This window comes from Mustela nigripes, chromosome 1 (assembly GCF_022355385.1).
Source record: "Mustela nigripes isolate SB6536 chromosome 1, MUSNIG.SB6536, whole genome shotgun sequence".
In the NCBI taxonomy this organism is placed as follows: Eukaryota; Metazoa; Chordata; class Mammalia; order Carnivora; family Mustelidae; genus Mustela; species Mustela nigripes.
In genome coordinates, this window is record NC_081557.1 from 153,385,075 (window position 1) to 153,398,461 (window position 13,387).

The window sequence follows — 13,387 nt, forward strand, 5'->3', positions numbered from 1 at the left end:
AAATAAACAAGTAAATAAGAAGCCTGTAAGAAAATCTAGGAAACATAAATATAATCTAGGGGCAGAGAGAGTAGGCTTCTTTTAGCAAAGGAGGAAATACAGAAACTATAAGAAAAACCATAAACTTAAGTGACTGAATAAGACCCAAGAGTTCTATATGGCAAAAGATACCATAAACAAATATGATAGATTTGAAAAACAAATGTTTAAAACCCTAGAGGACATGCAAAAATATCTATAATATAGCAGAATATAGCTATAATATAGCTCTTAGAAATTTACAGGAGATGGGGTGCCTGGGGGACTCAGTCGGTCAAGTGTCTGACTCTTGATTTTGGCTCAGGTCATGATCTCAGGGTCATGAGATTGAGCCCTACATGGGGCTCTGCACGGCGCATGGAGACTGCTCAAGATTCTCCCTCGCTTCCCCTCTGCCCCTTCCTTGACTCACCCTCCTCCCCCACCCACTCACAGGCTGGCTTGTGTATGTGCCCTCTCTTAAAAAAAAATTTACAGGGAGACAAAACCGTTCGTTGGAAAAATGGACACAGAATACAAAAATGCAGCTTGCAAGATAGGAAACCCACTCAGCAAGCTCATGGAAAGATGATCAAATTCATTTGTAGTCAAACGAATGCAAATAAAGTAACAATGAGATTTTACATCAACAGCACTTGCAAAAACTTAAAAATAAAAAAAAAAAAAAGAGCTATAACATTATGGCCTGAGGAGACCTAGTGAAAGGCAGTATTTTTATTACTGGTGGGTGCAAACTGTGTACTGTTACAGCTTTCTTAGGGAAGTTTAGTTTTCTTTTTCTTTTCTTTTCTTTCCTTTTTTTTTTTTTTTTTTTAAGATTTTATTTATTTATTTGACAGACAGAGATCACAAGTAGGCAGAGAGTCAGGCAGAAAGAGAGGAGGAAGCAGACTCCTGGCTGAGCAGGGAGCCTGATGTGGGGTTCGATCCCAGGACCTGGGATCATGACCTGAGCTGGAGGCAGAGGCTTAACCCACTGAGCCACCCAGGCACCCTGGAAGTTTTCAAAATGAAAAATACACATCCTCGACACAGTGATCCCACCCCTATCTACAGAAATAAAACAGCAGCATGTCTAGACAGAGATACAAGTATGCTTATTGAAGTACTTTTTGTAAGGGTAGAAAACTGGGAACAAATTGCTCTCCCTGAATGGGGGAATACTGGAAGAGATCATGACATATCTATTGGAGAGTGTTATGTGACCATTAAAAAAAACAGCTGTTTAGGGTGTTAAGTATTCACTTGGGAGGGATTTCCCCCAGGATGACTGAGCCAGAAGGGCAAGGTAAGGAAAAGAATACATATATTTTCATTTTTGTCAAGCAATGACCTAAAATACTGCATTAAACCACACACTGACCTAAACCACACACTGTGTGTTTGTGTGTGTGCGCACAGACATGTTTGCATATGAATATATAAATTCCAAAAATATTTAGAATGAGACATATTAGGTCTTAATGGAAGGAATGTGATGAGTTGAAGACAGAAAAGGAGAGATGGAGGTACTGAAAAGTGGGAAAGGGCTAAACTTTTAAAAGAGTATATCTGAATTTTAAACTGTATATCCAACTTTTTTTTCTCCTCCAAACCAGCTCTTCCTTGTAACTTTATTATGCATATTAACCTGTTGAATTGAATATTCCCATCCTTGGTCTTGACTGTTTTCTGCTCACTCTAATCCTTTCCTCAGGTTTATATGCCATGTCTTCTTTATTGGAGTTTTTTAAAAATTTTTTTATTTTTTATAAATTTATAATAATATATTTTTATCCCCAGGGGTACAAGTCTGTGAATTGCCAGATTTACACACTTCACAGCACTCACCAAAGCACATACCCTCCCCAATGTCCATAACCCCACCCCCCTTCTCCCAACCCTCCTCCCCCAGCAACCCTCAGTTTGTTTTGTGAGAATAAGAGTCACTTATGGTTTGTCTCCCTCCCAATCCCATCTTGTTTCAGATTCTTCTCCTACCCACTTAAGCCCCCATGTTGCATCACCACTTCCTCATATCAGGGAGATCATATGATAGTTGTCTTTCTCCGCTTGACTTATTTCACTAAGCATGATATGCTCTAGTTTTATCTACATCATCGCAAATGATAAGATTTCATTTCTTTTGATGGCTGCATAGTATTCCATTGTGTATATACACCACATCTTCTTTATCCATTCATCTGTTGATGGACATCTAGGTTCTTTCCATAGTTTGGCTATTGTGGACAGTGCTGCTATAAGCATTCGGGTTCACGTGCCCCTTCGGATCACTACGTTTGTATCTTTAGGGTAAATACCGAGTAGTGAAATTGCTGGGTCATAGGGTAGTTCTATTTTTAACATTTTGAGGAACCTCCACGCTGTTTTCCAGAGTGGTTGCACCAGCTTGCATTCCCACCAACAGTGTAGGAGGGTTCCCCTTTCTCCGCATCCTCACCAGCATCTGTCATTTCCTGACTTTTATTTAATTTTAGCCATTCTGACTGGTGTGAGATGAATATTGGAGTTTTCTGCTGCAATCACTTTTTGGGCCCCAAACTCATCTTCCCCTCTCCTTCTTTCTCATCTGCCTTGAGTATGCCTTTCCTCCCACTTTCCGTCCTCCTCATTCTCAAAAAGCTGACCCATTCTTCAAGAATCCACTTAAATATTATTTTCTTTCTGAAGGCCTCTAAAGCTTTCAAGTCATAAAGTCTCTTTTAAAATCATACAGCTATGGTTATCTGGATCCTTCTTACGCACTGTTTTTGTACCTTTGCTACTTGTATAAATGTCATTATTTCTCCAAAAGGACTTGAAGTTCCAGAAGGGAAGGGGACATGCTTATTGACGCTTTTCTGTTCACTCCACAGGAGGCAATGCAAAGTCTTGTGCATAAAAAGGTGTTAATTGATCCCATTTCCCTCCCAAAGAACCATTATTAAATCCCCACCAAACTTCCAAATTTTAACTGAGGACATGAACTATTAATCAAAACACAATTTAAAAGAGTGCTATTTTTGAAAGAAAACGGTTGTATCTTATTTTTGAAACTTTATCTGTAATTCAGTGTTAGACAATTAAAAGCAAGTACTGTGGACACCTGCTACAAAAGCTGGAAGGTTTCATGAAGCTAGGAGTACAGAACATCTCCTGTGTTCTATAGCAGAAGCCAAGAAACCTGGTTTGCGAAAGACGACTGTGAAACATAAACAGCTCAAGGTTCAGCAACAGAAGTTGGAAGACCGAGAAAAAGATGACGGATTTCAGAAAACTCTCAGAATTCACTGCACTGACTTCCGTTTTCCACAGATGGCTAACTGCTTATACTGGCTTAACTCTGAAAGGGTGTTTTTTAAAAATTGGTTAATAGAAGTAAAATTATCCATCAACTCAAGAATCAGAAAGAAAAACCAGATTGCCTGTAATTCATCTCTTGTTTCACGAGTAGATAAGAAACCAAAATTTCTCAAACAAGTCTGCTAAAGTAATTGTCACAGCATCCTCATGCACCCAGGAAAAAAACCCCACCTCTCCTCTTTTCATGTCCCCTCTCCAACCAAAAGCAGAAATCTAGAGTCTCCCATAGGTCAGACAAACAGGGCATTTTAAAAGTAATTATTTGGTACTTTAGAGTAAGGAGGATGTATCTTTTAAAACCAAGCTGAGTCCATTAAGTAAGATTTAAAAACCTCTAAAAATGAAATTACAGGAAGCCCACAGGCTGAACGAATCCCTGCCGCAGGGGTGTGTGTGAGAGAGAGAGAGAGAGAAAGAGGGAGTCAGTGAGCAAATGACCACATGCATGAAGGCAGGAGGCAGGGTGTGTGTCCTGCATGGTTTCCCCATCTCTCCCTTTCTTCCCCACCTCCCAGCTCTTTCCCCTTTCTCCTTCCTTTTCCCTCCTTTTCTCCCCCCCCCCCCAAACTGAAGAGATCTTTCATAAAAAGTCAGATTTCTCTTTGTTAATCTTAAAAAACCCAGAAAGTGTGAATTACTAGACAGTAACCACTAGGTGGTGATGATGAGGGCTGGCCATCTTGATGAGCATGGACCTTCCAAGTGATGCATTCCCCACCCACCTTGCTTTCCTAGTTAGTCTTACTTACCCAGGCTTGTGAGGGCAGCTAAGTTTGAGAACTTTGCTCTAAGAACACAAACAGAGTACACTTCCCAACCTAATTTTGAGTCCTCTGAGGGCAGGTTGGCCGTGTGTTTAAGAACATGGACCATGGGGCCAGAATTTCTGGATTAGATATCAGTTCCACTAGCTAGCTCCAGTTGTATTTGGGCAAGTAACTTAATCTCTCAGGAAACCCCTTTAATCTATAAATTGAGAATAGTAATAAAAATAGTACTGCCTCATTGGGATGTTGTGAGGGATAGATTTATTTATTTTTAAAAGATTTTATTTATTTGAGAAAGAGAAAGCATACGCTGTGGGGAGGGACAGAGCAGAGCGAGATGCAGACTCCCGACTTGAGCAGGGGGCCTTGATGCGGGGCTTGATCCTGTGACCCTGGGATCATGACCCCAGCTGAAGACAGCCATTTAAAGGACTGAGCCACCCAGACACCTCACAGAAGAGATTTAACGTTTAGAACAAACAGCGTCTTGGCACACACATATCAAACACCTGATGAGCATTAGCTTCTTTTGAAAACCTCAATATTTAGGCTTTGATTTGTGTTAAAGAAAAAAATTATTCTGACATTTGTGAAAATGGTAAGGAAGATTTTATTCTAGACTATTGGGACAGGTATCAAGACTACTGCATGAGGAGAGAAAGATCAAGTTTACCTCCAAATATAACTGCAAGAATAAGTGGGAATTTATAACTAAGGAGCAGCACCCAGTTGTCAGGCTCCCTGCTCTGTGGGGATCCCACTTCTCCTTCTCCCTCTGCCCCCCACTCATGCTTGCTCTCTCCCCTTAGTGTGCTCACTCCCAAATAAAATCTCAAAAAAAAAACAAAAACAAAGAAAGAAAGACAAAAGAAGAGGGCTCAGAGGAGACTGACTAAAGTCATTCCAAGAGGGAGTCCTTGTCTTTGTCATTTGCTGTAGTGAATATGAATTTTCCAGGAGACTCTTTGTAGCAAAATGAATTCTTTCTGAATCAGCCACGAATCACAGGGTACCTCTGAATCTGCCTTTAAGTTTGATGGTTACTAGACTCTTAATAGCATGTCCCTTTGGTCCTTCTGCCCTTAAAATCAGGAGCAAGGATTTCAGGCCTTGTGGTAGCAATGCAGCAAGCCTGCAAGGTACACATTATCCACCTTTTACAGGAAAGGAAACTGAGTCCCAGAGGTTAAGTAACCTACTCAAGGCTGAAGACCTATAATTTCTATTGAACTGAATTTTAATGGATGCAAATGCCTCGGCTCCTTCTGTGCTGCTTCCTTATTATCTGTAACTCTGGAAAGGAAGGGGAAAAAAATACGCACACATATCTGGAAAAAAAATGGAAAGGAAGTGGAAAAAATATATAGATATAGATACAGATATATATCTCTCTGCAAGGGGTTTAACTCAGGGGCCTGGATGGCTTCAACACAGACTACAGAGACGTTCATAACTGGTCACTTTATGAACAGCCCGCCTTCTTGAAGGCTGCCATGGCCACCATTCATCCTGAAAACAGTGGGTTCCACTACTGTGCCACGCTGCCTATTTTCATAACAGACGCCCACGCTTAATAAGACAGGCAGCAGGGAATCTCAGCCCTTTGTGATTTGCTCCCAGACTGCTCTGGTGGAAAGAGCATTAGACAGAGAGAACGGAGAGAAGCTTGGCACTCCTGGACCAGCAGGATGCTGATCGGCTGCAGGTCACAGAGATAATCCCGTGGGCAGCAATTACCCGTGCCTACTTCACAACTGCCGCATTGCTAGAACAAGGGCTTCAGGATGTCATTGCATCTCTTTAGTGACATTTTAGGCAGGTGTTACAGGGACCTTGGTGATACCTTGGTCTCCAGACATCTCACAGCAGCTTTTACCTTCAGGTGGATACGCAAAGACCCTTGAAGAAGAGGGAGGCAAGAGGTTAGAGACTATTACTCCTTACGAAAAGGATAAAGAAAAAAAATGTCATCTGACATCCTATTCAACCTGATTTTTTTTTTTCTTTTGCTCCCTTTTATCGAGGAGCTTCGCCGAGATATTTGCATTCTGAGCCCAGCAGATCCTGCCAGTGCACAGTTTTAAGGAGAGGTGATTCAATCCCAAGAAACACCCACAAGCTAGGAAAAGCAGCTCATTCTTTCTTTAAAAATTCATACCTTCACACTAACAAATGCACTTCAAAGATACTCGCTGAAACACTGGTTCTTCCCTTTGAGCTGCGTCTAAAGCAAATCAGAATGGCTGGAGAGACAAGAAGCCTGCTTTGCTGGTGCCACTCACAGCGCCAGGTAGACTTTCAACCCTAATGGCTCCTGTAATAAAGGTGCAGGAAAACAAGCTACATTACATCCCTCTCCCTATTCGGTTCTTTGGTTCAGCGCCGGTCTGGAAAAACAAACGCGTGGCTTATTATTCTCTCACTGAATTCCATTGTAAGCAGGGCCGATGAAAACCAAGACGTAAAAAAGGGCTTTAGGAAGCGTTTAGACCCCAAGTTTATCCCCCCTCTTTTGTCCAACACAAAACCTGACCAGGCAGCTTCTAAATTCACAACAGCCTCACAGGGCTCAGCAGGCGCATACTGATTTGCTTTCTGTATTCCAAAGACTGTTCTGGAGGTGAACGTGTTCCATCCTCAGAGTAACTCTGAGGTGGGACCTACTAGGAGTTCCACTCTGCAGTTGTGGAAACTGAGACAAGACCACATACACGGTAAATGTGAGAGACCAGATTGAAATCCAGGCCCTCCGACTCCAGAGTCCACACAAGGAGGGAAACGGGGCACCTCTTCACGGAGGCAAGCACTGTCCTCAGACAACAAGGAAAACAACAGAAGACTTGGGAAACATAGGCTTGTGACTGATGAGGGAGCAGAAGGCAAGCTGAGAGCAAAGCACCAGCCAATACCCCGCAATCCCCTCTCCCCACGCCACCCCCTAGGAATCTGTGTGACATTCCTCAGGCACTCCCTAGGAAGAAAAAACAAATGGTTAACTTCTAGAGATTACAGTCCAGCCAGACACTAGTTTCCCTTGGTTCACAGCCGTCTTAGTGATTCACAAGTAAAAAGCATTCTTATCAATGATCTACCTTCCTGAAGGAAATATAGATAAAATTAAACGTCCTTATAATCTGCAGCCCACTGATAAATATTTGAGACCAGCAGAAGCTCCCCACGGTCTCAAAGTTAATATGCCTTGCTAGGGGGAAAAACAACCTCAACTTGACAATGGCCGGGCCTCCAGAATCTCCAAGGTCCTCTTTAGCATATGAAAGTTCTTTTGAAAACCTCCCTTTTCCTCATCTCCCCGTGCTTTCAATAAAACCACTTTTTGCACCAAAAACATCTCAAGAATTCTTTCTTGGTCATCCGCTCCATACCTCACCCCATCAAACTTCACTCTCTCAGAGCTTTTTCTGTATCCTTGCTTAATAAAAGTCTATCGCTTTACTCACTCTCCTTTGTCCGTGAAATTCATGCTTCGACTACATGAGATAAGGACCTCCCTCTCCTGCTCTGAGACCCTCTTACTAATTCAGACGAACAGAAGGAATTTGGATATTTTAAGGGCCACAGACTTTTCTGAGAAGCTGCTGAAAAATAGGGATCCCTTCTCTAGAAACAGACATGCACATACACACAGACACACACACACAGACACCTGCAGATAATTTTAGGGGGTTCATGCCTGGAAACCTTCCCCAGACCATCCATTAATAATAGCCTTTTATCTAAGGAAAAACTTCACAAAACTCAGTTAAGTGCCTCGCATTACTGTTATAGCATTTAAAGGAAATAAATTAAACTGTGAGCATAGTTTTGGGAAGATAACAGATACATACTCATGAATTATTAATATTTTAAGAAATTATTATTTTGGCATCATTTACCTAAGAAGGAGGGAACTGTGCAATATATTTTATAGTCTGTTTTAAATGGTCCAGTGGAAATGTTTACCTTTTATATTCTCCCAAACCCCTAATGACTACCGTTTGAAGAGGAAACTTTAGCTAATTCAAAAACTAACAGGGTAATGAGGTTTTTTTTTAATTTTTATTTTTAGATCATGTGGGAGACATGAACGTTTGGGTCCTTAGCAAAATCAAGACTCAGGTTTCAAAAACCTGAAAAATTAACCCTTCAACAGCTCCGTTCTCCTACCTGTGGAGCTAACTCATAGCTAAATATCAAAGCTGCTGTTTAAAAATGCCTAAACTAAAGTTTTTTTTTCAATTGAATGTTTCAGGGGAAAATGATTAAAATATTTGTTTTGTTATAGTCTCCCTTTTCTAATCAAGCTGACTCCTCTCATTTCCTTGGTTTGCCAGATAGATACTCAACTCTGAATGTTTTCCTCTTTTGCAACTCAGCTTTGAAGGACTTCAATTGCGAGCTTATTTTAATTGCAAAGAGAATGCAACAGGATCTCAGCGCTAACTGATGGTTCAACAACACGCTATTAGCAATAAACTAAGCAGCTCTGCATTTGCATTTTAAAATCCTGCGTGAGCTATGATCAAAAGCTGCCCTGCATCCCAATTTTCTCAGGATATATTTAGCACCACTCAGCCTTACAAACAAGTATTCTTGTCCTTGCTTCGTTCCTCCCTGACCTTGCCTTTTTCCTGGGCTGCTGCACTCCCTCCGCGCTCCCCCCCCCCACGGCCCTCCCCCCAACACCATGGCGATCTCATTAAAACCAGGCCTCCACTCCACCTGCTTTCCCTCTGGCAAAGGCAGCTCCGGTGTGCCGAGTGGGAACCTAAGCGGAGACCCTTGCTACCCAGCTGCGTGCTGAAAGCTTATTAGTGATTTCTGCTTTTAGCTCCCGTCAGAAACGGGCCAGGAGTCGCTCCTCCCACACTTGGGTCTTTAATCATGTCGAACGAGGGCAACGTGCCTGGTGGCAATCTTGGCGGTGAAGGAAACAGAAATGGAAAAGGCTGTGGACGGAGCTGGTCAGTCGAGGCTCTCGTGCCCCTCCAGGGGACAGGGAAGCCAGGGAGAAGGCAGATTGGAAAGTACAGATTCCTTGGGGCCTCGAGTCTGGACCTCCTGCAGAGCTGCCTTTTTATTGTTTTTGAGGAGGACCGCAGTGCTCTGCTCTTGAGAATGAACAGTCTCTATGCTGAGGTCAGGATCTTTGCTGGGTCTGTGAGTTGTGATTAAAAAAAAGAAGAATCATCATCAACAACCTGTCACTCTCCTGCTTTTGAGTCTGTAAAACATGGTGTTCAGCATCACGAGGTACTTCTAGTTTTGATTTTTGCCCTGAAGGAGATTTCAATCCATTTGACGAGACAAGACGAACTCAGTCAGAAGTTATAAATGAGCAGGAGGGTATGTAATTAAGTGACTAATGCCGGGGTAATAAACTTCACCGTAGTTCAAATCAGGGGAAAGGCCAATACTTTTTATTCAATTGACATTTCCTGGCACAATGTTTTTGTAGGCTAGAAAAAATTGCCTGTGTAGTCTAACGAAAAATGGATATTTGAAAGTAAGAGAAAGGTGAAGCAAGTAATAGCAAAAAAAGAATGGTCTTTGATTAAAAGGAACATAATCCCTTAAGTCACACCGAGACAATCAGGAAGTACTGCTAAATCCAGTCACTCCTTTAGTAAGCTTTCTTTGTGTCACATATTCTGGATACAAATATAAATAAGATATATTCACGTTTTGAGGAGCCCAAAGTATCTGCAAATCCTTAATTTCAATACAATATAATGTTGTAACAGAAATGAAAAATTTCTTAAAAATGTACTATGGAAGCAAGCACATTGGTTTGGCAGAGACCTTAGGTTAGAGAGTGAAGAATGCTAAGGTTGAAAAGATGGATTTAAGGTGATGGAGAGGAAGCTGATGTTCATCTAGGTCAGAGTTGCTTACCTCTGCACCACTGACATTCTGGACCAGGTAACTTTGTGGGGAGGAATGGGGGGGCGGAATGTCCCATGCAGTGTGTTTCCCCAAATCTCCAGCCTCTCCCCACAAGATGCCCACCGAGCCACCACCCTCCCATTTGTGACCACCACACATGTCTCCGGACATTGTCAAAGGGCTCCTGGGAGGCACGACTGTCGCCAGGTGAGAACCACTGATTGAAGACGTGAGCATATTCACCTTTGATAAAAAAGAACATCCTGAGAATGAAGGCCTGTGCGTTGAAGTAAGAAATTCTGAACCTAGTCCAGCTAGGCAGGCATTATAGTTTCCTGGTCTCCTGTCAGAAGCAGTGTTCTTTGTATTCCACCTGTGAGAATGCAAATTAGTATAATTTCTATAGAAAACAATGCTAATACTTGTCAAAAATACAAGGTCACATACACACTGACTCAGCAATTCCACATTAGGAGCTAACCTTATGGGTAAAATAAATAAATGTACTTATCAGTGTAGGTACATGGTTATTCACTGTATGAAATAAAAGATTAGAAGCAATCTAGAAGTTCACTAATAGGGAGAGGGTCAATTATAAAAATTATGGTACTTTTATATAATGGTATACTAAGCACTTGTATTTAAGAAGGGAAAACTCTTAATGTATTCATACAGAACAATCTCCAAAATAAATTCAGTAACAGACACCCAGCGATAATTTAAAAAAATCTTGGGGCACCTGGGTGGCTCAGTGGGTTAAGCCTCTGCCTTCAGCTCAGGTCATGATCCCAGGATCCTAGGATCGAGCCCCGCCTGGGGCTCTCTGCTCAGCAGGGAGCCTGTTTCCCATCTCTCTCTGCCTGCTTCTCTACCTGCTTATGATCTCTCTCTCTGTCAAATAAATAAAGTCTTTTTAAAAAATAATAAAATAAATAAAAATTAAAAATAAAAAAATTTAAAAATCTTAAGATACAAAGCAGTATGTTTAATATGCATTTGTATTAAGAGGGGACAAAGAATATATTTTGCTTGTATATACACCAAATATCTCTGCAAGAGTAAGTAAGAAATTGCTATCAGAGGAGGGGAACTGAGTGTCTGGGCAACAGGATATGTGGGAAGACTTTTCACTCTATAGCCTGTTGCACTTCTTGAATTCTAAACTATATAAATGTATTGCCTATTCAAAAATAATTAAAAAAAAAATTAAAAGCTGATGCTTCTCAATGAGGCAAAACTGAACAGTCACACGTGCTGAAGCTTTTCTGTCAGTGATGACGGATTTATGCTGGTCGATCCTTCCACACTCTTCCATCTGCTTTTTGCTATGCAAGCAGGTTAGCCTGGCCATGAAACTAGTTAAAGGAAACCATAATTTCCTTATCTATCCTGGCTATCTACAAGCTCCAAGCTAGGCAATGTAATTATTTTCCAAAGTCAACAGCTGAAAAATGCTTTTTATAAAGTGATGCCTGTTGGGCAAAAAAAAAAAAAAAAAAAAAAGTTTACTTGAGTTTCTTTTCCCAGACTCTCTGACTCCCATTTATCAGCTGATTTCTTTTTCACCCTCTTTCCTATTGCTGGTAGCTCTAACAGCTGGTTCTCAAATTATATACATCCACTCAAACAATAAATCCCCCAAGAATGGCCTAAAGCCAAATTCTATGAAATTGGGTCAAAAGAGCAATGAAAATGATTTATTTATTTTGTCTATATGATGAGAACTGACTAAATGGAAAGATATAAAGTTTAGAATACATATTTTAATTGCCAGTTACCAAGTCCACCTCTTCAAACGCCACCAGGCTCCCCTGAATGGATCGTTTCTCACAGCAAGGCAATGTCAGGCCACCTTACCTGATCTTGATCGAGCCATTCTAAAACCCGCCCTCCACCTGCTGCTAATGTTATCTTTCTAAAACAAACATACAGGTATGAAACTTCTCTGTGCAAAACAATTTAATGGTTCTCCACTACCTGTAAAATAAGATGCACTCTCCTCAGCCCAGTTTAAAAAACTGTCCTTCATTCTCTGATTCATGTCCCTCTTAAGACCAGTGTCCTCTCTCATTATCACTTGCCAGACCTTGTATGTTACTTTTCTTCAGACAAGTTTCAAAGAAGGTTTATATTCATTTTTCCAAAGGAGAAAACTGAGGCTCTGAAAAATCTAGCTCACCCAAGTTGTTGGTTTAATAAGTCAAAGAGTTGGAATTCAAAACCAAGTGAGTCCGATTCCCAAATTCTATCGCCTCCAAGCTTATGGGAATGGGAGGTAAAAATGAACTCATGATATACGCAGATAAAAGAGAAGACAGTGAGTAAATCTGAAAAGTACTTCTGAAAGATAATTCCTCCCTAAGACCTTCTCTGATAACACCGACCAAAAGCAACTATCAAATCTCTCATCTCCTGTAGCTACTTGTTTATTGTTTTAGTGACCTCAGGGAACTGAGGACATTTTGCCTCATTCTTGGTTCTCCAGGCAAGAGGCACAGCCCCTGCAAAGGCAGGAGTTTGAGGGGAAGAGTGAAGAGTTCAGCCTGACAGCTGGAGCTGTGTAGGAGGGGAGATTAGAGAAGGAAGGTGGAGGGGCGGGGATCACACAGGGCTTCTTGAGGTCTTTGTGCATGTGTCTGTCACCCTCTCAGGGAGGTCCTTCTAGATAAAGCTACTGTTAAATTGCAAGTCTTCTGACTTCTACTCTGTCACTTTGAAAGTTTTACCATGCTTGCTTACTGTTTTGTTGTTGTTGTTGTTTTTCATAGCACTAATCACCTTTTAAAGTACTGAAACATTTACCCATGTATTGTGAGTTTTGTATATTTATTGACTGTTTTCTGGACATGCGGGCTGGAATGCAAGCTCTAAGAGGGCAGCACTTTTATCTACTTCTGCTCATTTTCTATACCTGAAGTGCCTAGTGAAATGAATGGCTCATAATAAGCTCTCACAAACACGGGTTGGATGAATCAATGTTGCCTTCTGCATTTTAGCCTACCTTCATGATATGCCATAATTTCTATGATTTTCATTTAGTTTTTACTAGAATTTGAAGATAGATTTTGCCTTGAGAACATATATATACAGCGAAGGTAACCAAATATTCTGGATGTTCTGGAGGAGGAGTGGAGTTAAAAATACTGAGTTATATTGCCACCATAAGTATCCTTGTACATGCTTCAATTTTCATCTGAGATGTGGTCTTACAAAAAGGGACACACAAGATATGTATATATCTTTTGTTCTTTTTTTCCTGTTGGCTAATTTAGACAACAAAGTCTACTCCTCCAAAGATATTTAACTGTGTACAGAGATGGACATATTCTTATTCCAACCCTAGGTGGCGTACATCT

The 13,387-nt window shown here is 41.1% G+C and overlaps 1 protein-coding gene across 1 annotated transcript in view; it reads right to left on the reverse strand.

Moving 5' to 3' along the window:
- GPRIN3 (GPRIN family member 3) overlaps positions 1-13,387 on the reverse strand; it is a 69,615-nt gene that overhangs the window by 12,022 nt on the left and 44,206 nt on the right. The gene's annotated exons all lie outside the window — the stretch shown is intronic.